The sequence below is a fragment of the Tenrec ecaudatus genome, unplaced genomic scaffold, assembly GCF_050624435.1.
Source record: "Tenrec ecaudatus isolate mTenEca1 unplaced genomic scaffold, mTenEca1.hap1 Scaffold_547, whole genome shotgun sequence".
Taxonomy (NCBI): domain Eukaryota; kingdom Metazoa; phylum Chordata; class Mammalia; order Afrosoricida; family Tenrecidae; genus Tenrec; species Tenrec ecaudatus.
Window position 1 is genome coordinate 1,883,136 of NW_027459458.1, and position 26,839 is coordinate 1,909,974.

Consider the following 26,839-nt stretch of genomic DNA (forward strand, 5'->3'; position numbering starts at 1 on the left):
GGATCAAACCTTCCCCACACTGGCAGTCAAACAGGGTCGATGCGTGTGCTGTGAGGGCTGAGGTCCTGCAGACCACACGCAATTGGGGGCCATGCTGACATGAATATGGAGAAGCTGGTTACCGCCATGTGACAACAGAAAAATGAAAACACAAATTTGTTTGAATAATATTATGATTTTTCCGTGAAGTCAATTTTGTGGCCCTAGTTGACTTGTAAAAATGGAAACAGTCTGAATATTTAATATTCATGAGTCCAAAGAGAAGTTGTTTTTAATTAAATTTATACTTCACCTGTCCCTGTAAATGATCAAAATGAACTGCCTTTCGTGAAATTGTGATGAAATTTTTATTTTGGAAAAATTCATATTATTGTCTGGTTTATTAATCTTTTCATATTGCACAACTTGTTGATTTCACATGTGGCGCCACTGCACCTGTCAGCAGTGGTGAGGGATTTCCACAAGAACAACCCTGGTGGGTAGAACGTTCCTCACCATCTTGAGGATGGAAAGAGAATTGGTTAAAATTAGCCCTAATATGGAAACATGGAAATGTCCATGATGTGAGTAGTTTGTCACTATAGATAAGGCCTTTGATTTAACTGGGAGTTGTCTGACTTCTGTTTGTTTTTAAAGACCTATGTGAATAGAAATTACATCTAAATGTCATTGTCTTTTGTTCCTCACATAAACATTGGTGAAACTATGGAATTGTCCCTTAATCCCTTAATGCATTAATATGTTTACTTGTTGTAGGCCATTGAATCAATCTCAAGTCAAGTCAAAGCAACTCCATGGAGCCAAGTAGAACACGTGGTCAGGGTCCCTAAGCTATAATCTCTGGGGAAGCAAATCTGATTGCCAGGTCTTTTGTGGAGCAGAAGGTAGGTTTGAACTTTTCAAATAACTTTCAAGCTGTCATTACCCCACCCCCACTAGCATTGCTATAGAATTATTGAAAGTCTTCTGATTATTCTTGCATCAAAACAAGGTTAAGTCTAAGCAGAAAATAGATGGGAAATGTAAGGAAAAATCTGACCAAATATCCAGGGTTTTTCCCAATCAAGCATTGAAAACTATACGCACAGAAGAGATAACTGGGATCTCTGGAAAGTTATGTTTCCACCAAGGTGGGGTGTTGGGGGGTCCTAATCAAGGAGGCCTGGTGGCACAACAATTAAATGCTTCACTGCTAACAGCAAGCTCTTTGGTTCAAACCCATCCAGTAACACCACAGAAGAAAAGACCTAGGAATCTGCTCCAGTAATGCATCCGGCCTAGCAAGCCCTATCGGGCAGTTCTGCTCTGGCTTACAGGATCACTATGAGTTGGAATCAACTCAGTAACACACACAGTTGGCTATAGTCCCCGGGTAGTGCAGTTACAGATACAGCTGCTAACCAAATCACTGACAGCGAATCCTCCAGAGGCATAGCAGAAGAAAGGCCTGTTAATGTATACTACCCCCTCCACCACCACCATCCCCCCAAAAAAACATTGATGAAGCACTGTGGAGCTCAGTTCCACTCTGACACTGGATCAATGACAACTTAAAACTTCAGTGTTTGCTCTGGGTTCTTTGTTTTATAAGCTCAGGAGGCAAACTCTATAAAAAGGCAAAGTATGTACTGTGGAAATCTTATATATTTATAAAGCTTGCAAGCATAATAGGCACCAGATTTTACACACAGAACAGAAATTGGGTCATTTTCTAGGGATACATTATGTTGAACTAGTCTGAACTAACTAGTCTACTAGCTGAAGAAAGGAAAACTATAAGATACCAACATATTTTTGTCATGAACTTAAGTTGTTCAAATACATAACTATGACAAGAATTAATTATGTAAGAATTAGGTAATGGTAAAGGTTTATCGAGGACTTTCTCAAGCTGAAAGAACATTTCAGGCCTCCAACTGCAATGTTGAAAGATTGAATGGACAAAAATTCAACAAAACAAAGTAACAAAATAATAAGGAAGGAATCGAGAGCCAAAAAAATTGATCAACCAATGTTCAGTTCACGCCAGGAGAGAACAGCTGATCAAGAACTGACAGTACTGAAAAAAGAAGTCCAAGTTACACTGAAGGCATCAGCGAAAACAAGGCTCTGGGAATTGTGCAGTTAACAGATAGCAATTGAGCTGTTTTGTCAAACAGATAATACTGTAAGCACACATTCACCTACAGCAAGAAATGGGAAAGAGAGACACCTGCTCCACTGACTGGGAAAGACTCACATCTGTGCCAGTTCCCAAGAAAGGTAATTCGGCTCACTCTGGCAACTATCCACCAATATATTAGTACAAGTAAGCTTTCACTGGAAATATCCTTAAGTGGGCATAGCAGTACATTGACAGACAACTGCCAGAGATTCAAGCTAGATTTAGAGAAAGGTGGAGAATGATGGATATTATGGCTGATGGCAGATGGAGCTTACAGAAAAGCAGAAAATACAAATAAGAAGTCAACCTGTGTTTTATTGATTACACAAAGGCATTCAACTGTGTGGATCATAACAAATTATGGATAACTTTGCGAAGAATGGAAATTCCAAAAGACTTCATATTGCTCCTATTGAGCCTGTGTGCAGACAAAGAGGCTGTACCAGAACAAGAGGATAGCGCATCGTTTAAAATCAGGACTAAGTTACTGGAAGGGCTGTATGCTTTCATCATCCTTACTCCATCTGTGTGCTCAGCCAGTAACCTGAGAAACTGAACTCAGGATTACAGGAAGGCACGTTAACAGCCTGCTATGTGCAGATCATGTACCCTAGCTGGTTAAAAGTAAAGAAGATTGAAAGCACGTACTGATGACTAACAAAGAACGCAGCCTTCAATGTGGATTTCCCTTCGGCATCAAGAAAACACAGGCCCTCGCAGCATAAGCAACACCATGATAAAGAGAGCAGTATGGGAGTGCCAACGATCTCATTTTAACTGAGTGCACCGTCAATGTCCACGGAAGCAGCAGGCAGGGAGCCAAACGACATACCGAACTGGGAATAGCTGTTGCAAAAGACCTATGAAAGGTGTTCAAAAGGCGGGTTCCTCTTTGATGACTAAGGGGAGCCTGACCACAGCCATGGTATTTTCAGTCCCTTGTGGTCAATGAATAAAGAAAACCGAAGGAAAATTGTTACCTTTGATTGCGGTCTTGGTGAAGATCATACTGTGGCCTATAAGAAGAAGCACACCAGTCCTGGAAGAAGTGCAGCCAGAAGGCTCCCTAGAGGCAAGCATGGTGAAATGTCACCTGACGCACATTGGACATGGTATCAGGAGAGACCCGATCAATGGTAACTTCGAACTTCAGTGTAAACTAGAGAGGCAGCAAGACAATGGGAAGAACCTCAGATAAAGCGGCGCCCCAGCCGCAGCACTAATGTGAAACAGAGCAATGCTGTGAGGTGGTGCGGCATTGCTGTACATGCAGTCCCTGTGTGTCAGAACCAGCTCCGCAACTAACAACACCGAGAACTTGCCACGTGCCCTATGGTTGTTGAGCGACTTTAGAATATCTCATTTATCGTGAAAATGACCCCAACAGGATCATTGCTACCATGTTCCCTATTTGAAAAAAATGAGACTGAAAGAAATTAATGTGCCTAAACTAATTTAATTAGTTGGTGACTGTCTTAGGTTTCTAAGGCTCAGATCACATCATAAACTGTGGTTAACATATTAGTACAGAAATGTTATCCCATAATTTTAGAAGCTAGAAGTCTAATTCAATGTGTAGACCAGGCCATAGCCCTTCCCCCCCACTCCAAGTCTCTAAGACAGTGGTTCTCAACCTTCCTAAGGCTGCGACCTTTTAATACAGTCCCTCACATGTGACCCCCTCCCAACCACATAATTATTTCTGTTGCTACTTCATGGCTGTAATGTTGATACTGTTACCAACCAGGCAACCCCTTTGAAAGGGCCCTTTGATCCCCAAAAAGGTCACGACCCACAGGTTGCGAACTGCTACTCTTAAGATCTTTTGTTAAGAACCATATGGTCATATGGTTTGATGCAGAAAAGGCATTTGACAACATCCACCCCTTATTCCTGATGAAAACAATCAACAAAATGGGAATTAGATGGGAAATTTCTCAACACAATTAAGGCCATAGATTATAAACCAAAGGCCACTCTCTTCATCAATGTAGGAAAGCGGCAAAGATCCCCGCCTAGTGAGTGGGAATCGGACAGAGACTCATCACTCTTATTATTCAACCTTGTGCTGGAATGATTAGCCAGAGCTATTGGACAGTCAAAGGAAATCAAAGAATGTGGATTGGCAAGGAAGAAGTCAAAGTCTCACTACTTGAAGATTATATGATTTTATACATAGAAAATCCCCCAAACATTCAGAAAATTGTTAGAAACAATCTGAGGAGACTCAGCAACGTGGCAGGATACAAGATTAACATACACATAATCTGATCCCTGTGTGCTAATGAGAGCAATACGGGAAGAATATGAGAAAAAGGAATCAAGTAAACAATACTAGTTACAATATCCACACAAACAATGAGACGTACTTAGGAATAAAGGATAAGCCTCACCAGAAAAACCTAGGACGTGTACAGCGAAACTATGCTTCTACAAGAAGCCGAAAGAGAACCACTTAAAGAATATTTATGAATACAATTGCAATTCAGATCCGGACTCCACATGCATTCTTTAACGACATGAAGAAGACACTACTAACTTCATGTGGTAAGGAAAGATACCCAGGAGGTATAAAAATAAATAATACTTAAGAAAAGCAAAGGAGGAGGCTTCGCCCTTCTGGACCTCACAACCCATTGTACAGCCACATTATCGAAAACGTCCTGGTACTGGCACAATGACACTGGTACATAGACTAGTTGAACCAAATCGAGATGCCAGAAATAAATCCTTCCACCTAAAGAAAATTTATCTTCAAAAAAGGTCCTAAAACCATCAAATGGCATTAGATAAATTAGATTTCCATTTTGTAGAAGAATGAAACAAGACCTGTCACCCCATGAACAGAAACATACTTAAGATGGATCAAAGACCTAAAAGTAAAACCCAGAGCCATAAAGTCATCGGTAAGAAATCAAGCTGAGAATAAAAATTCCATAGGACCTGGTAATCTCGCTGCTGGGTGTAAATCATAAAGAAGTAAGAGCCGTACCAGGAGCAGACATAAGCACATCCATGTTCAATGCAACACTGTAAGCTGGAACAAGAAGATGGAAAAAACCTAAGTGTAGAAGAACGGATAAAGAAACTGACACAAACACACAATAGAATAGTATGCATCACTAAAACTACCAACACCAAACCACAAATCATGTCCTGGCATATGGAACTAGAGAATATGATGATGCATGAAATTAGCCGTCACAAACGGAGAAGTGTGATATGAGACCACTCTTATAACGAGGGGGGAAACCAAGATGAGGACTTCCATGCTAAAGGGAACAGGCTTTGGAATTTGGGAGGCCATGGAGGAAAGACAAAGCAATGGGCTAGGCTGTTAACAGGTGTTTCATTAGGTGAAATGGAATAAGGCGGTCCACAAGAGGGAGAAGAGAAATCGAGTGGATGAAGGGTGAACTATTGGGACTTTGATTAGTAGTTTAAATTGTTGAATACAAAGTTAGTGATCTGAAAATTAAACACGCACCTAATTTACAATAAATATTGTTTCATGAGTTTTCAAAATTTTTTAAAAATTTAACATTTTTAAAATTGAAAAATTCACGGGTTGTCAGATGCATCCTCACATGGCTGCCCTAAGTCCGTGCTGCTCCTCTTTTACGAGAACACCAGCCACACAGGATTAGAACCCACGCTGCTCCAGGATGACCTCATGCCATCCGAGGGCGTCTGCAAGAATCCTATGTGCTAAAAAGCTACCGTCATACCTAGCAAGGGTTAGAACTGCAACATACCTTTGTGAGAGCCCTTTTCAATCAACAGCTGTGGCAATGCTCAGATTCCAAATCAGGTCATGTTGTTCTGTAACTCAGAAAGGTAAGCAACTGTAACAAGTCTGAGTGCATAGCTGAAACTCTTTATATAAGTTATGAAGTTGGTGAGACACTGAACTAGGAGTGTAGGGCAGAACCAGACAGCTCTGAGCTCTACTCTTACTAGCGTACAGAAGTGCTACCTGGGTGTTTGTTACGTGAAGTGAATAAATAGAGAATAGTGTAGTGTGACCCTCCGCAGAATAATTATAATTTTATAAAATAATGATTATAGAAAGCACAGCATTATCCATCCTGGATTGAGAACTAAGTAGTTGAAAGAGTTGACGATAGCTTATTTTCATACTGCAGAACAAGCAGTTTATGTGCTTTACAAATCTTAACTTGTGGATGCATTAAAAATATTCCCCTTTGACCCAAGATGGTTTGACAGATCAAATTTACACGATTTGAACGGCGCCTCACCACTTTCAAACCACAGTCAGTATCTGCATAAAAGACATACTGAGTGTAAACGCACATAAAGGTGAAACACATCCTGCTTTAGTGCCTCCACGTACTCTAATCTGTAAATGTTAATCTTTCTTACAGTAATTTATCCCATCTCTTTACATTAATAGAAAAAAATCATCACAGCCCCTTATTTGATATATAAATATAACTATACTAAGTAGAATATTAAATCTAGCTATCAGATGATCATTGTGGATAAATTGACAAAAATATGGTGAATTAGTGTAGTATTAAAATACAGCTAACATGGAAGTCATATGCCTAGGTGTGATTTTTTTAAAAGCTGATTTTGGCACACGGTGTCTTATTTTTAATATTGTAATATTAAACCCTGTTCTTGCATAGTCAGCTTCCTGGTCAAGGACATTTTAATGTCTGTGTCAGAAGCAGACTTTCTGCTAGAAAATAGTTCATGACGAACATGCAAAATAATGCTAAAAATTTAAATCACATTGTCAACTACACTAAATTCCTACCAGGATACTAGGCAAAGGAGTTGTGCTTAGATGTCAGTCCACTATGTCTGTGTGAAGGTGCAGAGGTGGAGTCCAACCTATCCCTCAGGTCACAGCCTGAGGATGCCTCATTAGGGTATGGCCTTTTGCAAGCGAGGCAGGAAGAACTCCCTCTCTTGCCCTTGACTGGCCTCCTTGCTGGGACTCTGCCTGCCACCAAGGGCAGCACCCTGTGGTTCTCCAGAGAACTGTTGGCGCCCCACCTTGCTTCCGTCGACCTTGGATCCCAGTGTTCACAGGCTGATGTCCCTGCGTCCCGCTTCACTTTTCGGTGTCATCAGTCTTGGGCTACCAGAGTCTGAAGAGGACCACGGGCGTTGGTTGGACTGGGCTGGAATGATTTCTTAATATATAATTTTATCTTGATAGAAAGTTCTTTTTATAAATATCTGAGTGTCACTGGTTTTGTTTCTCTAGACAACTCAGCCTAACACAGGAATGAATTATTGTGTTTTTTCCCTCTTCAAGTTTTAGGTCTGTGTGCAAATAGCATAGTTCCTTCCCTCGGAACTGAAGAGCAGCTTCTGGTTCACTCCATCTCTTTGCGCATAGTCAGTAAAGCTTGTGCATAGTCAGTAAAGGGAAACTCTTCCTTTCAGCTCATGATACCCTAATTCAGAACCCATCTTCAGTCTCAGGATTGGATACTAAGACTACACCAAATTTGTTTGAGACACACATTGTTTTCTGAGAACATTTCCACACACCCAGAAGGCACTTTTCAATGGCTTAAAAAGAAAGTAGGAATTTGGGAATGCAGAAATATTCTTGAAACTCGAACATTTAGACTTTTGGCTATGGGGTATTATTACAAATATTAAAAATCTCACTAAAAGGATCTTCAAAAAGTTCATAAAAAAATGGACTTGAGAAATAATGGAATTTTCCCAGGAATGTTTGAAAGGCCCCCAGCTCATATAATATGTTGTTACACTGATTGCCTTTTATATTAAGAAACTAAGTGCTGGGGACTATACAAAACGTAAAAGTGCAATGATCATCATTTATATGCCAAACAGTTGACCAGTTTATATCTGTACAAAGTCGTCCCTGCAAAAGGGATCCACAGAAAATGCAAACTGCTGACTCTTGAAAAATAACCAACTGTGTCATAAAATGAAGCATTTTTCCTCTCAACAGTTTGTGGGAGGGGAAAAGCAATGCACCTGAAGGAGACGATTTGTGAATTATTAAATAAAAGTTGACCCTTTCATAAAATTGGTTAATTCTCAGTATAGGATTTATTATGTAAGTCTTCCTTGTATATTCACTTTAGTCATTTTTCTCTTTAGTGCCACCTTGTGGGTTCGCCAGTAACAATAAATACGTAGTTTTTAGTCTCTGGGGTTTGGGGGAAGTTTTTGTCTTCTGCTGTGTTTAAGCTAGTCTTCATCGTGGTGTGGTAAACTCGGCCATTCGTGTCCTCAGACAGCCTCTGCACCAGAAGGTATGTGCCATACCTCTGCAACTGGCCCTTCTGGAGACCAGGATGATTTCTCAGAGATCGGCAATATTGGAGTCTATACAAAAATCGATGTTAATTTACAGGATAATCACCAAACTTATCTTGGATAACATAACTGGCCAGCTCGGACGTGATTTTTCCATAAGAAAAGTGTTTTCTCAATTCAGTATCATGATGTTTCCAACAGTGTCCCATGAGAATTGATTCTAGGTAATTCGCAGCGCTGCTTAATCCTGTTGTAGAAAAGCTCTGGTATCTGATTTCGTCGCTAAGGCAGCTTACTTCTAACATGAGATTGCATTTGCATTGAGTTATCATACTCAGGTTTTTTTTTTCAATTATGCTGCTGCTATGAGAGAAGAAGGAAAAATTCCGCACAATATATTGAATGTCTTTTTTCAGACATACAGGAAATATATATTCCCTAACACGGCGGTCCTCAACCTGTGGGTTGTGACCCCTTTGGGGGGTCAAACGGCCCTTTCACAGGGGTCGCCCAATTCATAACAGTAGCAAAATAACAGTGATGAAGTAGTAACGGAAATAATTTTGTGGTTGGGGGTCACCACAATGTGGAACTGTATGAAAGGGTCGCGGCATGAGGAAGGTTGAGGGCATAACATTTTCTACATATTATAATAATCTTTTAAATTGTCAAATAAAAATCCATGGCTTATCCTCTTTAAAAAGTGAATGTAATCCACATGTGACCTCCTCCCTGGGAGATGGACAGCAGAGAAGGGGGGAAGGGAGACTCCGGATAGGGCAAGATATGACAAAATAACAATCTGTGGATTATCAAGGGCTCCTGAGGGAGGGGGGAGCGGGGAGGGAGGGGGAAAAAAAGAGGACCTAATGCAGAGGGCTTAAGTGGAGAGCAAATGCTTTGAAAATGATTAGGGCAAAGAATGTACCGATGTGCTTTATACAATTGATGTATGTATATGTGTGGATTGTGATAAGAGTTGTATGAGCCCCTAATAAAATGTAAAAAAAAGAAAAAAAAGACAAACGTAAAAAAAAGTGAATGTGTCTGAACTTACTGCTGTGGGTGTATGTGGACACTTTTTGAAATTGTATTTTTGGAGTCATTTAAGAGAAAGTAAAAATCATGTATAGTCTGGTTACTTGGAATGTGTAAATGCTCAGAGTTGAACTCCTCCTAACCTATTAACATTTGAGGGTTGGGCCATGTATTATTCAAAAAGTAATTTTCCCTGGATCTGCAATAAGGCCTCGGACCTGACCTATAACCGGAATGTCTTAAGCTACTGGTTATCAATGCTGGAAGCACACCAACAAAACAAGAAAATGTAAGTATTTTTCTAGGCTTGCTAAAGTCTAATTACAGAACTAGGACACAGTCCAGTCAAACACTATCAGTAAGACTGCAAACCCTTCGAATATAACTCCCTACTCACCTTTGATCTTGATCAAGTCTCACACTGTGCTTCCAGAATTAATACATTGTGTTTTCCATTTCAGGAACTTTAATTGTTCCATTTTGCCCTCATTGTTTCCCACAGATTTCATACAGGAACAAATTTAAAGATACCTTCAAATGATGTCAGTTACGTTGTTCTCGATTTATCCTGTGCTCGGAAAGTTGCTTTGAAATCCAAACCTAAAATCAAAAACCCCGGAGCTAGACTCCTATACCTTGGACCAAGAAGAGTGCTGAGCAGTTTTTCCTTCATGCTTCAACTTCAGCATTAACATTAGAAGCCTATCTTCTTTCTCGCCCTTACGACCAGCTAGGAACAGATATAAATCTCTCAGCAAATTATACCCTAAGCTTCAGAAACTGCTATGTAAGCCATCTAGAAAACCCATTGAGCAGATAGGGACTGCTGAACTGCAGTGATGAAGTTCTATTTTATTTATGGTAAATAGATACAGGAAACATATTTCATATCTTCTCTGTTACAGATTTCAAGTTGGACAGATCCTAATTGGATTACATTATAGACCAACAGACTCCTACTTTAAAGTCAAATGGCATGTATGGTCTCTGTTCAGTTCCTCTTAAAGTCTGGCTGCACAAAATATATTCCTGACATTCTTTAGCATCTTGGTTCCTTTAATCTTCCAAAGTGGAAAGTGATGAATTTTGACTTGTTCTTAAAAGCGCTAACATTCAACTAGGAAAACTCAGTAAGTGACACCTATTAATGTTCCCTTTTGTCTTCTAGACAGAAAATCAAAGCTATTTAAAGTAAAAGATACACTTAAAATCAATGTGTGCCCACAAGTTAGCATCAATGCTTACAAACCCTCTCTGTGATCATTGTGTCTTATTTGCGTATATATTACTTTATGTATCTAAATCTATGAATAAGAGAGAGGTATCATTTGATGAGAAAGGAATACATGTTTCCATAGGGTCTGAATAGAGACTCTGCTGACCTGTAGTATTATAAAATACTGCGCCACTCTTCCATTTTCAGTTTTTGCCAAGATAGCCAAATTAAACTGATGTGATAATCATCCAAATATATAATTGTAAAACCATGATTGTAGAATCATTTCTTTCTAGCTCCATGAGATTTACCTCTGGTAATTCTGTTTAATGTTCAGAATTCTATAGCAGTTCTCTTGAAATATTCTAAGCAGAAGCTATACCTTTTAGGGTATGCAAATAGTTGCTTCCCAGCAACATTATAATCTATAACCTGTATTATGACTTGAGCAGAATGAGCCCTCCGTTTTGATTGCCTATGGCTCAAAGTGTTAATGTTCTTGAACTGCCTTGTCTGTTATTAGCTAGTTGAAATTGCATTAACCATGAGAATTAATTATGGTCTGCATCTCCCCTCTCTTCAGTAGGCTTTGTCTGCACCTTCCTAGCTGAGAGGGGAGCTTCTGCTACGAAGAATGACAGACTCCCACTGCACACCTTCCCTACTGTCTGCTCCCCAACTCCAACAGTAATCCGGCCTGAGGACCTTTATATTCTGGTGTTACTTCTGAGTTCCTTAATTACTTTCCCCCAAACTGCTATGTTCTCCAGTGTTTTCTCTAGAGGGAAAAATGAAGATACATAGGCACAGGTGTAAATGTCAGACTTTCATCGTTTATTTATTGAAGATCACTTAAGAGCAATCTGTAATTTCTTCCATAACCTCAAAATGGGTTTCTCTCAGCCACGTAATCTCTCAGGGAAGCGTTTGTTATGAAATGATCACCTGCTTTTGCAAAGTCCCGGGAGCTTTAAGCTGAATGCCTCTCATGTACCAGTCGCTGAACAATTGACGGCATGATGACTGAGTTGGGCAGCTGCCCGTTAGGTTAGCCATTTGACACCAGCAACCACTCCATCCAGGAAGCTGAGGCTGTCTACTGTAGCGAGTTGACGTCTCATGAACCCAGAGGACCAGTTGTATCCTACTCTACACAGGGCCACTATGACTTGGAATTGACTCGATGGTTTGGGATATAGTTAATAGGCAATAAACAGGCCAACAACCCAATAGTGATTTGACTAGAACGAGTCAGCAAACTGCGCCTCTCAAACCATATGTCGTTTTATGAGTAGGCATGTGTGGCTCTGAAGTAACAGAAAATTGTAAAGGATTTTGGATAGGGTTCAGATAATTGTGATTTCATTTGTTTGTAAAAGTATCTTTTTGGCTCTTTGATTTTTAATGGTGTGGAACAGGATTGGCTGTTCTGTCTCCACAGTTTACCAACCTCTGGACAAGAAGATCATTTCCATACCCCTTGGAGTTCAGTCCTGTACCGTCAACATCTAGAAAAATGTAGCCACTAGCCACTGTTTCTCAGAAAAGCATTACCACTTCCCTGGTACCTGTTAAGCAACTCGGAAGAAGAAGAAAATGTGCAGGGAAAAAATGTCCTGAGGAAGTCTAAAATTGTTAACAAAACCCTTCTTCCACTTTGCCTTCCCAATACACAAGATCCTGTGTGGAGTGGGGATTTTAAGTAATATTTAGAAATTACTTTTCCAACTCTCATTATAGAGTGATGTAAACCTTATGGAAAGTAGTTTGGCAAATGCTTGTCAAATTCGCCAAAGTAAACAGCTGCAGTGAGATGTTTGAGACACCTTGTATCATAAATGTTAACAGAAACCTCACTTACTAGACTGCAGGCTGTTCAGGGGTGAGGAATATGTCAAAGGGGCTTCAGGGGTTCGTAGGAAAATGGAATAAAGAGGCATGTTTATTTATGTATGCACAAAGCAAGCACTCCAGGGCATCCCAAGCCCTTAGTACATATACGTTACATGAGTGAAGTCAGTAGTGCTTATCATCAGTTCCCTTGGCCTTCTGGCTCCTTCACTGCCTTTGCTTTGCCACATCCTCTCGGGATGCGTGCCTGCTGCAGGCGCTCTTCACCTCGGACGTCTACCGCCCGTCCCAAGGAACCGCCTTTGGGGGGCGATCTCATCACTAAGGTGCATCTTCTCCAACCCCGTCAGAGATTTGGCACCAGAATATTTATTGAAAGCAGTTCCACCTATTTTGGGAGGAGACAAGCTAACAGAAATGACAGCATTGTCCCTGAATGAGCCAGTAAGTCAGTAGGATCTAAATTAGTATCAGATCCTCGAAGTTTCAAATTTTGAAACCAAAGTGAATGTGTTTTCCCACATGGAGGATGTGACTAGATGTTGGAACACGTTAGGCATTACAAAATGAGCTACACTTCACACGGGACTTAAACTCTGAAATAAAGACTATAAGGTAACAGGCACCTGCGGTGCAATTTACTCCTAAACAGTACCTCAGACTTACTACAATAATTGGTAAGTCAGCTTTGTGTGCCTGTTTCATTATACCAATATGTATGTTTAAATGCCACATGTAATACATAAACAATATTTTTAATTACGTTAAATTTGGGTCAATAAAACACTCAAGTAATTTGACTACCTTTCCCCCACCCCGCCATATGCTTGAAATGAACTTGTATGTCACTGAAGACTTCAAGTTCGCTTCAATGTTCATTGTTTAGCCACTCAGACCAATGTTTATTACATCTAAAGACTGGGGAGTCTGGAGGGGTTTTGTGCGTTTATTTTCTCTAATGGAAACCTTTTTTTTTTTTTAACCTGCCCTCTCCTATGTATCCCCTCCCCCTTTCCCCACGCCTGTTGCTGGCCTCCTCGCGGGCATCAAGTCGTTTTTTGGTGCCCAAGCCACATTGCTCCTTTAGTTTTGCATATAACAATGGAGATTAAATATGTCAATTTGTAATATCGACAGCCTAAGATCTCTAGATTTGTCCATGTCTTTCTGTGCGTAAGAGTGTTACTGCTCCTTGTTGATGTATAAGATTCCATCATATGAATGTACCAGAACTTGTTTAGCCATGGCTCTGGGGTTGGGGGTTTGGTTCTTTGTTTTTGCTATTGCAGAAATCGCGGCAAGAAGCATGGGTGTACTTATGTCTGTTTGTGTTTTCCTCTTAATTTCTTCGTAGAAGTTGGAGAGAGGAGAGAGATTGCTAGGTCAGGTCATAAGGGACTTGGCTTTGCGTGTGCTGATGGCCGCACGCGTCGCGCTGGCTTCCGGCACGGCGCCCCCCTCCCACCAGCAGGGTTACAGCGTTCCTCTTGCTCTGCATCCTCTGCAGCACTTCTTAATTTCTAGTTTATTGAATTTTTTGAAAAGTGATGGTGTGCGATGGAAACTTATTGCTTTCATTTGTATTTCTCTCATTGCTAATGAGCTTAACAATTCTTCATATGGTTCTTGGCCACCTCTGGGTCATCTTTGGTAATGTTTGGGGTCATGGGATGAAGTTTGGCTCTTGTTTCATTCTCCTGCAGGTGAAGATCCAGTTTTCCAGCATGATTCGTTGAAAAGCTGTCTCTCACTCATTTAATAGGTTGTAGTTTTTATTTAAAAATGGAGGTGTCTGTATATACGTGGTTCTTCTTCTGAGGTGTCTATTATCATCCATTGGTCTTCCTGCCATTGTGCCAGTCCCAGGCTGCGTGTTAGCATGGCAATAAAGTAGGTTTGAAAGGCTGGGAGTGAAAGACCCACTTAGCTTTGTGAAAAATTTGAATAGTGTCTGTGGGTGTGTGTGTTTGTCCTAGGTTCCTTTCTCTCTCATATAAATTTGGTAATTAGTTTTTCCATTTCTTTGAAAATTGTGATGGAATTTGGATCACAAGTGCACTGACTTTGTAAAGTATTTTGAAAATGTTGATATTTTCACAACATTTAGTCTGCCTCCCTTTTTAAATAACACTGCTGCTAATTTACTATTGTAGTTGTATGATGTCAAAATAACTTGCTAATACAGAAAGCTTAATTTAAAAATATGCTCACTGGCTTACTAACCTAGGATTCATGGACTACTTCTACTTACATTTTAATGTTACATAATTTTGCTATTGCTTTGAAACCGTTGAGCCAACCTCTCCAATAAAACAAATCGCCAGACTCACTTCCATCGAGTCAACTGCTACTCATACCAACCCTTGAGATTCTGAACCTATAAATCTTTAAGGAAGTAGAAAACCTCATCTTTCTTCCACAGATTGGTACCTTTAACTGCTGACGCGGTTAACAACCTGACACAAAGCCAACTACACAGACCTCTAACAAATTCTTCATCACAGTCGCTTGCATTTGCTGCATGTGCCACTTGAAGGCATTGGAAAGATAGCAAGCCTTTTGTTGCATTAAATCTGTGTTTCCCGAAGTAGGTAGTACATCCCCTGGGGATGCTGGACTGCTGCAAGTGATTGGAAAAGTCAGACACCTGCGCTTTATCCTGGATTGTTTGCTATTGTGGCAGGAGTTGTTTGCTTTGGTTTTGGGGGTGCTGTTTTTGGTTTGTTTTTTTCCTGAACACAGGGCAGTAGGCCAAAGAAGTTTGGGAACCTATCCTTTAAACTCACTTGCCTGGAGTCTTCTCTGACTTCTAGGACCCTGTAGAACTGAAACCAGAGGGTTGCCTAGGTTGAAAATCCTTTAAAAAAATAAAAAAGCAGGCTGCCGTATGTGCGTTAACATCACTGTATTTCTACTTAGGAGCCGAGCACTTTAGTCACTGCACTACCAGGGCTCCTATAGTAAACCCTTAGCCATCAAGTCTATTCCTACTCATGGTGACTATCCAGAGGGAGTAGAACTGCTCCTATGGGTTTCCAAGGGTGTAAATCTACACAGGAACCCAGTGCCTCACCTGCTCCTAGAGAATGACTGGCAGGTTAAAACGGCTGACTTGAGGGTAACAGCCCAATACACAACATATTAGGCCACCAGTCCTCTTCTTCTTGCGATAAAGTAAGGGTAAATTTTAAAAACCATATGCATCTGTTCTGAGTTGTCTACAAATGCTTAAAGATACAGAGTCTACCTGTAGTCGTAATGCCTTCCTCTCTGTCCCGCAGGAAAAGCAGTCCAGTGCTTGTCTGGGCTTGCCTAAAGAGTGCATCGGAGCTGACAAGAAGGCAATCTGGCAAAGTTCAGGACTCTAAGGAGGGATGCCTGAGCAGATCAGAGGACCAACAGCATCAGATGAATGATGACGTATGAGGACAAGGAACCAAGTCTCTTAGGAAGACACAAATATGCAAAGGGAGGACTTCAAATTAACTTTGTGGAGTCAAGCTGTAAGTGGAGGTAAAGATGTAATTTCATAGTTTTTAACAAATATAGATACAAACTCCAGATCACTAGCATCGAGTTAATTCTGATTCATAGCAACCCTAGATGACAGAGTAGAACTGCCCCTTGGGGTTTCTGAGCCTGACAATCTTTGCTGGAGCATACAGCTTCGTCTCCCTGGAGCTGCTGGTGGAGTGGAACTGCTGACCTTGTGCTTAGCAGCTCGACATGAAGCCTACTCTGCCACATGTAACTAAGACACACACCGAGAGATGGTGCGTGCATCCACTAAAATAACCTGGAAGCAGCAACATTGCCGAAGCAATGAGAAGAGTTAATGGCCAAATCCTGGTTTCTAAATATCTCTCCGTACTAAAGAAATCAAGATCACTGGAGGTTCCAACGGTGGGTCAAAGCAGGAATGAAGTGAGATTTTAACATCTTGGTATGCCACGGAGTCAGTGAGCTCAAAGAACGATGTGAACATGGCCAAAGAACACAGGAGCCACCTGGAAGGTAAGACAATTGATGCAGCACAATGAAGCGAGTAATGGATAATAAATTCATGAATAAAAGAGAAATCTGTTTGTCCACACTGATATATACAAATAGAAAAGGAAGTGCTTTCTTAGCTTAGAATGCCAGCTAATCAAGGTACCGGGAACTCAGCAAGAAACAACAATGATGCGAAATCTAGTGCTTTAAAGTGAGACACGACTTTACTCTGTCTTAAAGTATCTTCAGACAAAATTGTTACCAATTGCAAAAAAGAAGAAAACTTCATAGTGGAGAACCCTAATTTAAAAACACCATTTGAATCAAATGATAAAAATGAAAACTTGTTCATTGTCATCAAATTGATTCCACTTGTGGGGGCCCCATGGATGCGATGGGCTCTAGGGCCTCTCAGACACAGGTTGTCCGGCCTGTTCCTCTGTGGTACTATTAGGTGGTTTTGAACCGCCAACTCTGGTTAACAGTCAGTGCAAGCCAAACCATTAAAACTCACCTAATGAGATGCAGTAAGAATGCATCCTAATTCTGGTATTCCAGGTAAAACTGCATTACCTTGACCTAACAGAATACACATCAAACAAAACTGGAGGGGGTTTCTATAATATCACTGGCCTTCACAAACGTCAGGGCCATGAACGTCAGAGAGACAGAGGAGCTACTTCAGACTGACGGAGGCTGAGAAGACATGACACCTGAGAGTAATGCGATCCTGAAGTGACCGTTGTTGCTGCAAGCACATTACTGGAATAATTGGCATATTTTGAATTTGGTCTCTGGGAGAAGGTTACTGAGTTAGTTTATTGTGCCAGCCTGGCCTATAAACACATGTGGGGTTAATTGAAGGACAGAGGGATAAATGGCTCGGTGAACCTTGCCTTTAGAGTTCTCGAGTCTCTTGCTTTCTAATGGTCAGACCAATATGTAGCTGCCTTAGCCAATTCCCTGCTTCAGCTGGCAAGGCTCACTTCCTGCAAGACATCCCCAAGAAGAAGCCACATGGATCTACCCCGATGCAGCCCTGGGTGCTGGAGCACCCGTGTAGAGACCCCTGCCAGTGCTGAGACGCTTACACATTCACTGACTCCGCTTTCCTCCTGCAGTCGGCGTCATAGTGTGTGTTCTGTGAGATGGAGGAGGACTTTGTGGATTGGTATTGGACATCTGGGTTAGTGGGTTAACGTTGGACTTGTGGACTTGGGCAGCACTGGGCTGGGATGTTCTCTTGATGTGCACTTAACCTGTATATGAAACTCTGTCTTATGCATGGTTGCTATGGCTTTGTTTCGCTGAAGCACCCAGACTAACGCGGTTACTGGGCAGATCATCATGCTGTGCTATTCATACAACGCTTCTATCAGGCTGGAATTATTGAAAATAAAAGTCTGTTTGGCAAGCCTCTCTGCTTGCTCATCAGTATTATTTTTAGGTGCCCCTGTGCTGCTAGGAACAGAACATTGGTAGAGCGGCAGTAAGGAAAGCGGGAGTAAAGTGGGGGAAAAGGTGAAGCGGTCATGTGGCAGCCATCCACCGACTAATTCACAGTCAAGTTTTTGCTTTCACTCACGTTCCTGGTGTCTTGCAAGTACATTTCCACCATAAGAAAGCCTGTGTAACCATTTTAAACACCGAAAAAGACTTATTTTGAGAGTATGTTTTCCTTCCTGTTCTTCACGAATTTATTTTTAGAGACATCGTTTATTATTCTGGAAGAGGCCACGCTAAGCAGCAAATTGCTAGACCACTCTCCCAGCCCCATGAATCACCTGCGAGCACCGACGGAGGAAGGGGTAACTTGGGGCGTTAGCGTTAGCTGCTAACTACCAAGTCGGTAGTTTAAAACCACCAGCGGTTCATAGGAGAAAGATGAGCGATTCTATTCCCACAGTTACATTCCCAGAAATCCACATGGGCAGTTCTATATTGTCCTATAGGATCGTTGTGAGTCACAATGAACTTAGTCACTGAATTATGAGACAGGGAGTTTAGTTTGGTCTTCCTAGCTTTCTTCATCACATTCATTTACCTCACAGGCCTCTTCTTCTTTATCCGTCGTTTCCTCCTCTCTTCTCTTCACCAAAACCAAAACTCACCTGCATTGAGTTGCTGCTGACTCAGTGTCCAGACAGGACAGAGTAGAACTGAGAACTGAATTTTTGAGACCAACTCTTTATGGGAGTAGAAAGCTCCACCCTCCTCCCACAGAGACTGATGGTTTTGAACTGCTGACAATGCAATTAGCCCCCATCTCATAACCACTACACCACCAGGCCTCCTTTTCCCTTGACCAGAGATGTAAAAATGCTTCTGAGACTCATTCAAAGAGAGAGGCCCACCATCAACATTTCTTGACCTATACTCTATTCCAAACCCTCCCTTAAAGCTGTGAGAAGAAAGGAAATCAGGGTGGTAAGCATCCCCCCTCCTTTTCATTCTCTTTTGTTCGGTTTTCTAAATTTTCTCCCCTTGCAATTCAAGTCAGGGCTATAAAACAGCCTGCCACTCTGAAACACCACTTGTCAAGAATGTGAGAAATTGTTGAAAGAAAACTTTAGAAGATCTAAATTCAAATCACCTTGACTGCAATTAAAATCGCCACCATTCTTTAGTAATGACAGGTGGAGTACAAAGGAAGCAGCAATGACAGCCACAGAGCTTTCTAAGACCTGTAACAATATCCACAAATCAGGAGAAACAATAGACTCACAGTCTATCTGGTGAGATATTTTAGTTCTCGTGTTCATCTGCCTCACAGAGACTAACGGAATACACGGTTAGATAACCTGGGGCTCTCACCTGCAATCACCAACTGCCTCATCTCCATTATGGTTATGATCACCTCACATTCTCCTTAATTCCGTCTCGGTGTTAATGGCGAGAAGGAAAATGGCCATAGAAGAAGAATGGAAATCACAAATCAGGTAAGTAGTATTTGGGGCATTCTAAGAATCCCTGCCCAAGCGATCATCCCCCTGAGAACTACTTGTAACCAGACCTGTTAACCGCTTTTATTGGACATTTCCTATGATGCAGTGTTCAAACCCAGCTACTGCAAGCTTATACTGTGTGACTTCATCCAGAACAGCCCCTTGGTAAGTCACACTCTGTGCTGCTGCGAATCCTGGGTCTAGTTCTTCTAGGCCAGGATCTGCAGCCCTCCTTGGGTACTCTCTGCCACAATAAAGGGGCTGGGACATGTGGCCCCATTTAAACCAATCTCTTCTCAGCATAACCTCTCTTATATTAGATCATGGGTCTTGAAACTTGTCCCAAAGTTGTCCTTCCTGGTATTTATTTACTAACTCACTCACCATATGCTTATAAGAACTTTGTGCAAAGTACTTCTCTGGGCACCGTGAACAAAACAAAAACAAAAATTTTCCCGTGTGGAGATTTCATTCTAATAGACAAAATTTTAGAATTAAAATAAATAAGTATATTATAAATGGAGCTAGACCCAGGATTTAAACTGACAGGGAAGGCCTTATATGTGAATAAACACCAGTGGTAAGTAAGGTGTGTACTTGAGGGAGTGGACAAAGCAAAAGCTTTATGACAAATTCTTCTTGTAATTGATGTAAATTTACAAAACCCAAAAAGTGACAGTGTGGAAACTATCCAAAATAATACAGGCTATCTAATGTTCAACATATGTTTCTCCCTGTCCAGAGGAAAGCATGCAGAAAATCAAAAGCACGTGGACGCAATTAGTCTGATGGACTAACAGGCCATGCAAACATCATTCTCCATGACCCTGAAACCAGAACAAGTAGAGAGCACCCAGCTAGCACTGGCAACGGCTCTAAAAGGGATCGCATTAGAAGCACCTGAGTAGAGTGGAGATGTGTAACAAAACCTGGGGTCACAGAAAGACCAGGCTTACTGGTCAGATAGAGACTAATGGAACCTCCAACACTTTCACCTTAATTACGCTTCAGGTCTGGAAACAACTCCTGCCCAGGGCTCACTATTCAGCCAAACAATAGGTCTATACAGGAACAGTAGCAGTAGAGGGGTATCCTTATCTTAGAGCAGTGGTTCTCAACTTAGCTAACTACGGGACTCTTTCATACAGGTCCTCATGTCGTGGTGACCTCCCCCCCGCACACCACCATAAAATGATTTTCGTTGCTACTTCATCACTGTAATTGTGCTACTGTGATTAATCAGGTGACTCCTGTGAAAGGGTCGTTGGATCCTCAAAGGGGTCGCCACCCACAGGTTGAGAACCGCCCAGTGAGAGCCATCAACCATCTGAGCTATAAAAGGGCAGCATTGACCCAAAGACAAGCTTCAGATGGGTTAGGAAAGACTCGAAATAGGAAACAGAGGAAGTGGATAAGTGATGTCACGTGTGGAGATTACAATCAGTGAGATGAAAATCTTTGTGAATTGTTGAAGAGAAAATTGATCAGCTCTGTAAACCTTCATCCAATTCACAACACAAAGTTGAAAAATAATAATAAGCCAAGCAAAAGCCAGCTGTGATTTGGACTAGAGTGGCAGCATTTCAAGTGGTGAAAAGTAACTGAATTTTGCTAAAGAATTTCTATTGTTGCCTGTGAGGGACCTCAAGAATAATGTCAGGATATTTGGCCTGAGCAATAAGGAGACAGAACTTAGTTACTGAAGTAGAGAAGACTGAAGGAGGACCAAGATTGAGAAAAATACAAAAATTTTGGGGTTACTCTTGTTGGTAATCAATTGATATGCGGTCTGATGGTTGCTCTTATTTGCCAGTCTGAAGAACATGGGTGAGCACAACATGAACACGGGCAGTGGAGACAGTGCGAGTGAATGAAAAATAAAAGTGGTGGGAGTAGACAAGTGGTCGAGAGAGCACAGAAACGTTTTCTTTCCGTATCGCATGGTGACATTTCTAGACGCTTAAGTAATCAACAAAAGAATTGTAACAAGACCTAACTAATGAAGATACGTGGGACAAACAAACCAAACAAATGCAAAAAAATCCTTGATTAATGTCAAATACGAAAGAAAGGGAAGAAAAGGTTATTTAAGCAAATATGGAAGACTAGTGATGAGATGGTAACTTTTCCTTCATTGTACCAGCAGCTGCATGAAGTGGAAAGACATTGAACACTTTAAGATAAGCATTATGAACTGAGTTTTAAAAATTGCACTACTCATCTTGAATGCAAAGATAGAGGAAGAGATAAGCATAAAAGAATAGGAAAAGATAACAGCAAATATGAACTCAAAGAATTTACATGGGATTGCATTACTAATAGCAGACAAAGTATGCTGGAAAACAAGAAGGGTTTACTAACTAAAAACTTTCACTAAAAAATATTTTCCATAATAGAAGATTCAAGAACATATGAAGACAAAATCTAAATTTGCGTGAAATTGGTAACATAGCCTGAAAATACATAAAGCAAGATTTGACGGAAATAAAAAGTCAAATGGACAAACTCACAGTTCACAATGTTACATATATCTTTCAGTAATTCCAAAATAAGCAGGGAAAATATCAAGACTGCATAAGATTTAAAAGCATAATCCACAAACTTAGCCAGAAAATGGAGAACTCAGCATCCGAAGAATGCATGTCGTTCATGCCTTTCAGTACACGTGGACCAATTTGCAGAATTATGCACGCGTGGGGCCGCGAACAAGTCTCCGTCAGTCAAGAGAACTGCAAAGATACGAAACAGGCAATCTCTGGATTATGACGAGTTCTGTTGCCAAATTTGTCTTGACGTCAAATGTGCATATAAGTTGAAACAGGTCTGACGTAATTATCAGTCAAGCGTCTGTCTTCGCATAGTCTAGCGTGTGTGCATCAAAAGCCGTGGTGGCACAGGGCTCGGTGCTGCCCGGAAGACTTAGAAATCCGATTCCATCATTATTGATGGTCTTAGAAGCCTAGTTCTACAGGGTCTCCGAGTCAAACCAAATTGACAGCAAGAGACATGTTTGGAGGCTTCTTTGTATGCATCAAAGAAATACTTCCAGACACCCTAAAACATCCTTAGCCCAGAACAATAAATAATACTAATGGTTTGGTAGGAATCATGAAGTAGCACTGATTCATTACTGAAAACCATTGTATGTACTTCAAAAGGTTAATATAATACACTTTATGAGGGATAAGTCATACTATGAGTTGTATCTAAACATACATAGTACATATTAATACAGTTAACTAACTGACATTAGATTCTTGGAAAATGCCGATAACACTTATAAAATCCTAACAAGATTAATCAAGACAAAAGACAAGGCACAAATTACAAATGTTAATATTAAATTACATCAAATGATACAATGGAAAAAACATAAGTCAAAACATTTATAAGTTTAGATATAAAGAAAAGTCCTAAGAAAATAAAATTTATCAGATCTGACACTAAAAACCTTATATATTTACTTAAAAATCTTTGTAATAAAAAATTTCCCATAATAAATTCTTCCAAATAGCTCACGAAAAAATAAATCCAACCTTACACAAACTCAGAAAACAGATAAAAAGAGAATGCTTTCCAATTCACTTATGAGGTCAGCATAACTGTCATAATAAAATGACATGAATGTAATTTAAAAGGAAGATTATAGACCATTCTCTTTCATAAAAATAAATGCAAAAATCCTAAATCATATATTAGGCACTGTGGTGGTTATACAATCTTGTGTCAACTTGAGGGTATTCAGAGTGAAAGGGTGGAGTCTAGTCTGTCCATCAGGTCACAGACTGATGATGCCTCCTTGTGGGCAAGGCCTCAGGAGGATTCGGGAACTTCCTCTCCCTGCTTCTCTTTCCTGTTGGGAGCCACATGGCTGAGACCAACTAGCACCTCAAGATACATCCACCACCACTGGGTTCACAGACTTTTCACCCACTGGCCTGTGATCTTCCTGCATTCTGCATCATTGCATGTGGCTGTGTGAGTCTGAAGAAAGACATATGGATTGGTATTGGACTTATTGTTTGAAATTGGACTAAAAGATGATCTGGACTGGAATGTTTTCTTGGTATACATTACTCTTTGATACAAAACTCTTTCAGATAGATAGATAGATAGATAGATAGATAGATAGATAGATAGATAGATAGATAGATAGTCTCTAGATTTGTTTCTCCAGTCAACCCGGCATAACACTTTAATCCAGTATTTTTGGTTTTTTAAAGCATCATGATCCTAAATGGTATATTCCAGGAATGCAGTGGCGGTTTAACATTTAAAAATCAATCAACATAAAGTATCCTATCATCAGGATAAAGAAAAACAATCAGTTTAAGAAAATAATTATAGAAAAAGCATTCCACAAAACTCTAGTACTCAGAATAAAAAAAAATTTTAAACCCTTAACAAACTAGGAGTAGAAAGATACTTGTTAAACACACCAACACATATCCAGAAAAAGTGTGTGTGTGGGGGGGGGGCAGGAATCCTACAGCAGAAATCATAATTAATGGTGATCTATAAGAATATGCCTTTCACAATTGTGAACAATAAAAGTCATCTGTCACTCCTATAGAGTACATTGCTCTGAAGGTCCTACCCAGTGCACAACCACAATAAAAATTCATTTTAAAATTAAGGATTGGTGGAAGTACAAAGGATAAACTCGATAAAGAGCGTGGCACCCCATCAGACTTGACTGGAGGCCATGCCTAGAGGTCAAAATTCAGACCTTTATCTATTTACAGGTTTTCTTTCTTTTTTAATTTTTTCTTTTTAAATTAATTTATTCTTTTGTGGGTCATTGGTTTTCTTTTTTGTTGTCATTGTTGGGTTCTCTTTTGTTGCTTTGTCTTGCTGTGCCATGTTTCTTGGTGTCTATTAGTATCTCTACAGATCTATCTAGATAAGATAGGCTGGATGAACAGTCTGGAGGAGAAAACAATTGGACCGATGGTTCCAGGGGGACATGGGCGAGGGGGAGGTGGGGATAAGTAGGTGGTATGGACCGACCCAAGTTCTCCAAAATTAGTGGTGGTATGGACCGACCCAAGTTCTCCAAAATTAGTGGTAAGGAGGGTGTGAGAGGCCTGGTAGGGATTCAGCAATGGCAATGTAACCAAGAGAAATTACTGAAACCCAAATGAAGGCTGAGCATGATAGTGGGACAGGAGGAAAGCAAAAGGAAATAGAGGAAAGAACTAGGAGACAAAGGGTATTTATAGAGGCCCAAATACAGGCATGTACATATGTAAATATATATAAGATGATGGGGAAATATATCTACGTGCATATACTTATAGGTTTAGTATTAAGACAGCAGATGGACATTGGACCTCCACTCAAGTAATTACTCAATGCAAGAACACTTTTTTCCTATTAAATTGGGATTCCATGATGCACACCTACCCGACACAATCACTGAAGACAAATTTGTGCATAAGCAAATGTGGTGAAGAAAGCTGATGGTGCCTGGCTATCAAAAGATATAGCGTCTGGGGTCTTAAAGGCTTGAAGGTGAACAAGCGGCCATCTAGCACAGAAGCAACAAAGCCCACATGGAAGAAGTACATCAGCCTGTGTGACCATGAGGTGTCTAAGGGATCAGGTATAAGGCATCAAAGAACAAAAAATCATATCATTGTAAATGAGGGTGAATGCAGAGTGGAGACCCAAAACCCATCCATAGGCAACTGGACACCCCCTAACTGAAGGGTTGTGGGGAGGAGATGAGCCACTCGGGGTGCAGGGTAGCAATGATGAAACATACAACTTTTCCTTTAATTCTTAAATGCTTCTTCCCCCCACTATCATGATCCAAATTCTACCTTACAAATCTGGATAGACCAGAGGATGTACACTGGTACAGATAGGAACTGGAAACACAGGGAATCCAGGGCAGATGATCCCTTCAGGACCAGTGCTGAGAGTGGCGATACCGGGAGGGTGGAGGGAGGGTGGAGTGGAAATGGGCAACCAATTACAAGGATCTACATATAACCTCCTCCCTGGGGGATGGATAACAGAAAAGTGGGTGAAGGGAGACGGTGGACAGTGTAAGACATGACAAAATAATAGTAATTTATAACTTATCAAGGGTTCATGAAAGAGCAGGGAGCAGGGAGGGAGGGGGAAAATGAGCTGATATTAAGGGCTCACGTAGAAAGCAAATTTTTGAGAATGATGAGGGCAACAAATGTACAAATGTGATTGACACAATGGATGGATGTATGGATTGTGATAAGGATTGTATGAGCCCCAAATAAAATGATAAAAACATTAAGGATTGGTAAAGAGGAAATGAAAGCTTCATTGGCCACATATAACATAACTATGTATGGACGAAATACAAATAAACCATGGCAGTAAGGAAATTGAGCAATGTCACTAGAAACAAGTCAGAATTTAAAAATTCATTCAGATAATATTTAATAAAAATATATACATATATACCAATTATATATATTTCTGCAGCATGTTATATGACAGGTGAACTAGTTTGAGGTATGAAATGACATTTGGAGAAACACTTAAAATTGGTTAAAGTAACTAGAATGTAATTGAGCTGGAAGTTTTTATTAGAGTGACAGAAAAGAAATTATTGATAAATATGATTATAAAGATGGAAACATACTGTTTCGTGTAAGGTATCATCTTTCTTTTTAGCCATGATGTTAGCCATGGTCTTGGGTGGCACAGTATTACATCACAAAATGCACATATTGGATAGATAGGTCAAATATTAGGAAATATTTTAAAGTTGTATAATTCAGTATTTTAAGTTTAAAATGCTGATATTCTTATCTTAAAAAACATACACTATTAAGCAAATTTTTGTCAATTTTCTACATCAAATACATAAAACCAAAACATTCCTTTGAAATCTGCACTTCTATAGAAGGGTCTTTAAGAACAGCAAGGGCTCTATTTCTCAGTCTAGACTATGGTATTCTCTAGGAGCCAGGAGCCCCTGGAGACCTAGAGACCTGGTGTTGGGCTGTGAGCCCCATAGACCTGGTGTTGGGCTGCTAAGGACGAGGTTGGCAATTCAGATGCACTTCCCATCAGAAAGAGGAAGTGATCTGTTCCAGGAAAGATTTACGCCTCAAAAATCCAGATCGGCTCACAGTGAGGCCATATTGACTGGATGGTAGTGAGTTGTTTTGGGGGATTATTCTCTTATCGTCTCCATTGACCTTATAAGGTTCAGTGTATGTCTAATATACTCTTAAGAAAATAGGTGTATCCTAAATGATATTCTGCAATAAAATACCATGAAATTCTGGATGAAACATAACAAAACTACTTTAAAGTGATCCTTTACAATTCTAGCAGGGCTCTTTAAAAAAAAACACACACAAC

At 40.4% G+C, this 26,839-nt stretch overlaps 1 long non-coding RNA gene across 1 annotated transcript; it reads left to right on the top strand.

Moving 5' to 3' along the window:
* The first annotated feature begins 9,284 nt into the window (after positions 1-9,284).
* Positions 9,285-17,954, top strand: LOC142436711 (uncharacterized). The gene is made up of 4 exons (XR_012782084.1): positions 9,285-9,764; positions 10,381-10,605; positions 11,275-11,408; positions 15,824-17,954. It is a non-coding gene; the product is annotated as an uncharacterized LOC142436711 (long non-coding RNA).
* Positions 17,955-26,839: the final 8,885 nt, after the last annotated feature.